Genomic DNA, 4,063 nt, shown 5'->3' with positions numbered 1-4,063 from the left:
AACAAGAAAGGAAAGGCAGTAAAATGGTTTAATGTGTGATTGGACTTGCCATGCATGTTTGGAAACCAGCCAGAGTTCTTTCTCCAGAGTCCATGTGAAGGTAGAAGAGTGAATTAAACCCACAAATAAGGAACAATAACCAAAATGACTCAGAAATGTAATGGAAGAATCACATACTATTGCAAAATAAAGATAACCCAACTGCATTTTTCACAGATGTTTATGCGACCTCACAATTTAGACATAATATTTTCCCTCCCTCCCTGAATCTCATCCACATTCCACTACTCCCTCTTTAATTGCTGACAATTTCATCTGTGGTGATATATTGTTCGGTCTCTCTGACCTTTCAGAATTTACCCCAATATCTGGCTCCGGGTTTTTTATTTAGTAAGACCATTTAAGATTCATGTTACATTTGGTATCCAACTTGTGGGGCATGATTTACAAAAAAAGCCTCTTGCCTGTGGCCTTGCACTCCCCAGCTCAGGACCAAGCCACACTCGGCCAGTTGTGGTGGCGCACACTAGTAGCATTTGCAGATGGAGGCAGAGGCTAGAGGATCCCAAGTTCAAGGCCAGCCTAGAAGGCTTGCTAAGGAGACTAAGACGCTGCAGCCAGGGCAGGTCTGGGCCATAAATGGTGGCAATGGGATCATGGAGGTGGTGGCTGCTGTTCCACATTGACGGCTGTTTCTCAGCATGTTGGTGGTGACAGCGACTCTGATACCAGGGACAAAGAGTTTACTGCTACTTGTTCAGAGAACAATTGCCAGGACCATCGTGTTACAAGAAAATATCGGCAAAGGTCAGTTTGCAGAAGTTTGGCAAGGCAAATGGTGGGGAGAAGAAGTTGCTGTGAAGATATTCTCTTCTAAGGAAGAATGCTCATGGTTCTGAGAGGCAGAGATTGATCAGACTGTGATGTTACACCATGAAAACATCCTAGGATTTATAGCAGCAGACAACAAAGACAATGGCACATGGACTCAGCTGTGGCTGGTGTCTGATTACCATGAGCATGGATCCCTTTTTGATTACTCGAACAGATGCAGTGTTACAGTGAAAGGGATGATCAAACTCTCTCTGTCCATGACAAGCAGTCTTGTCCATCTTCACATGGAGATTGTTGGTACCCAAGGAAAGCCAGCTATTGCTCACAGAGATTAGAAATCAAAGAATATCTTGGTGAGGAAGAATGGAACCTGTTGTATTACAAACTTGAGACTGGCTATGAGACAGGATTCTGCCACAGATACAGTTGATATTGCTCCAAATCACAGAATACACACACACACACACACACACACACACACACACACACACACACACACACACACACAGATTTCTGCAGAGAACCATGACCACACCTAACAGTGACTTTGAAGTCTTTAAAAAGAGGATGGGACCCCACAACAATGGTTTGATTAGGAGAAGGATAACACCACTAAGTTTACAAACACCACCCAAAGATCAGCTTTGGACTACAAACTGCTCAGGACAATTTCGAGATAGCTAGCTGAGATGATCAAGCTTCACAGACTACTTGAGCAAGAACTTGAGACAAGCCCTGCATTTTCCCATTATGCAGAGACTGGACAAATGACACAATTAACTTTCCCAGAACTTGACAATTAACCCCAAGATTTTCTTTACAGGATTCTCTAAAGATGCCTTTGCCCACAGACAGCAGGAAGTAATTTTAAGAATATGATGCCCATATTCCCAAGAGGTGGGGTGGGTGGGTTTTGATCATTTAATGAATTATGGAGATTGTCATTATTTATGATGGTTGGTACAAGTTGTTAATTGTTAATGATCAAAAACAGTTAAACAAAGGAGATTACATGCAAGGTTCTTGTTTAAAAAAGAAAAGAAAAAAATGAGGATATATATAAAAGGTAAATTACTGAATCTACACTAAAAAAAGATATAGAAATAAGAAGATAAAAAGATAGATTTTTTAATCTACTCTGAAAAGAAAAAAGGAAAGATATATAAATGATAAGATGAAAGGTAGACTATTAAATCTACTATGAAAGGAAAAAAGAAAGAATATGGATATGATAGGATAAAAAGGTAGATTGTTGAATCTACTTTTAAAAAGGAACTACTTGTTTTAAATATTTTACAATGGATTGGATTTTTATATATTGTTTACAAATTTTGTATTGGACTCACCAAAATAGGCTAAATAATGAATTTTTTGTCTGAATTTGTCAAATGTTAATGGACTAGACATTGTTAATGTAATTCTTGACTGTATATTTTATATGCACTTATTGTACTTATTGTATATAGTTTTTCTTATATTAGTTTTAACTTTTTTATTTTAGACAAAAAAGGGGAAATGTGGTGATATATTGTGTCCCCCAATATATTGTGCACCCTAATAAACTTATCTGGGGATCAGAGAACAGAGCCAGCCACTAAATTAGACATAGAGGCCAGGCAATGGTGGCACACACCTTTAATCCTATCATTGAGAAGCAGAGATCTGAGTACAAGGCCACACTGGGAATAGAGCCAGGTGTGGTGGCGCATGCCTTTAATCCCAGCACTTAAAATCTCATATCTTTGCTTGGGAAAGACACATGCCTTTCATCCCAGGAAATGATGGCAGGAAGCATAAAGGTATATAAGGCATGAGGGCCAGGAACTAGGGCTTTTAAGCTTTTAGGCTTTTAAGCAGTTCAGCTGAGATCCCTTCTGGGTGAGGACTCAGAGGCATTCAGTCTGAGGAAACAGAGTCGGCTGATGAGTTGTCCAGGTGAGGTTGGCTGTGGCTTGTTCTGCTTCTCTGATCTCTCAGCTTGCACCCTAATATCTGGCACCAAGTTTCACCAAGAAATTTGTGTTACATTCATCCCTCTGCTTATTCAGATCTGCAATTGTGAGTCAGCTTTGACACATCTTATTTTGCAGATTGAGCATGCATTCAACCTATCAATACATCCAATTCATTTTACCTTCTAAAGTATCAGGCATTAGATTCCTTGACATATTTTCTGCTTTTATGTGGTGTCAGGTGATTGTCCTCATATGTCATCAAGTCTTCTCATCTACCCTTGATGTTCTTGAAGCCTTTGATTTTTCCTTTCAGTCTTTTCCCAGCATACCATCCATATATTCTCCTCTAGAAAATGTGATCTAGAACTTGCGTCTCTTCTGCTCATACCTCACTATTGGCTTCTTATTTCCTTCAGAGTAAGCACCAACATTCTTCTAGTCTCTCTCTCTCTCTCTCTCTCTCTCTCTCTCTCTCTCTCTCTCTCTCTCTCTCTCTCTCTCTCTCACACACACACACACACACACACACACACACACACAGAGAGAGAAAGAGAGAGAGAGAGAGAGAGAGAGAGAGAGAGAGACGTGTGTGTATGTGTATGTGTTTAGATGTTTCCATTAACACAGTACTTCTAACCCTATTATTATTATAATTTGAATGTAACATATCCTCAAGCCATGGATTAGGAGATCTGCTTGGATTTTGATCCTGAGGGCTACAGCATAACAATAGATGAGTCTATTCATAAATTCATAATACAATGGTAGGGTTGAGATATTCTTCAATAAGAAATATAAAAAGAATCATTTGTGAAACCACCTCTTGGTTTAAACCTCTTTGCTTAAAGCTTAATTACTCTCTTTCTCTAGATACAATTAAAGAAAGTAGATGAGAATTTCAATGAAGAATATGCACTTATTTCAAAGGAACAGTTGTTCTAGTACAGAGTTGTGTCTCAGGAAAATAACCAGACAGAACATAGTAGAAGTTTGATGGGCCACGACTGCATCCAACACCCATGTCAGAAATACATGGAAGCAATTCAGAAGTAAGCCTAGTAGAGTGTGCCGCCACCGAAGGGGATGCAGAAAGAGTAAAGATAAAAGAATCTAGAAAGAAAAAACTGACTGTCAAAAATTCGCAGTTTTACACACACAGACACACACACACACACACACACACACAGACACACACACACAGAGGAGGTAGGATCAATCACTGTAAATATTAAAGAAAATAATTTACTTGATGTATTTGAAATATTTTGATGGTC

At 39.1% G+C, this 4,063-nt stretch overlaps 1 pseudogene; it reads left to right on the top strand.

Annotated features, from left to right (window-relative positions):
• The first annotated feature begins 701 nt into the window (after nt 1–701).
• On the top strand, nt 702–1,286 carry LOC131920398 (TGF-beta receptor type-1-like; annotated as a pseudogene).
• Nucleotides 1,287–4,063: the final 2,777 nt, after the last annotated feature.

The sequence above is a fragment of the Peromyscus eremicus genome, chromosome 10 (genome assembly GCF_949786415.1).
Source record: "Peromyscus eremicus chromosome 10, PerEre_H2_v1, whole genome shotgun sequence".
Taxonomy (NCBI): domain Eukaryota; kingdom Metazoa; phylum Chordata; class Mammalia; order Rodentia; family Cricetidae; genus Peromyscus; species Peromyscus eremicus.
This window is presented reverse-complemented; position numbering and strand designations above follow the sequence as displayed.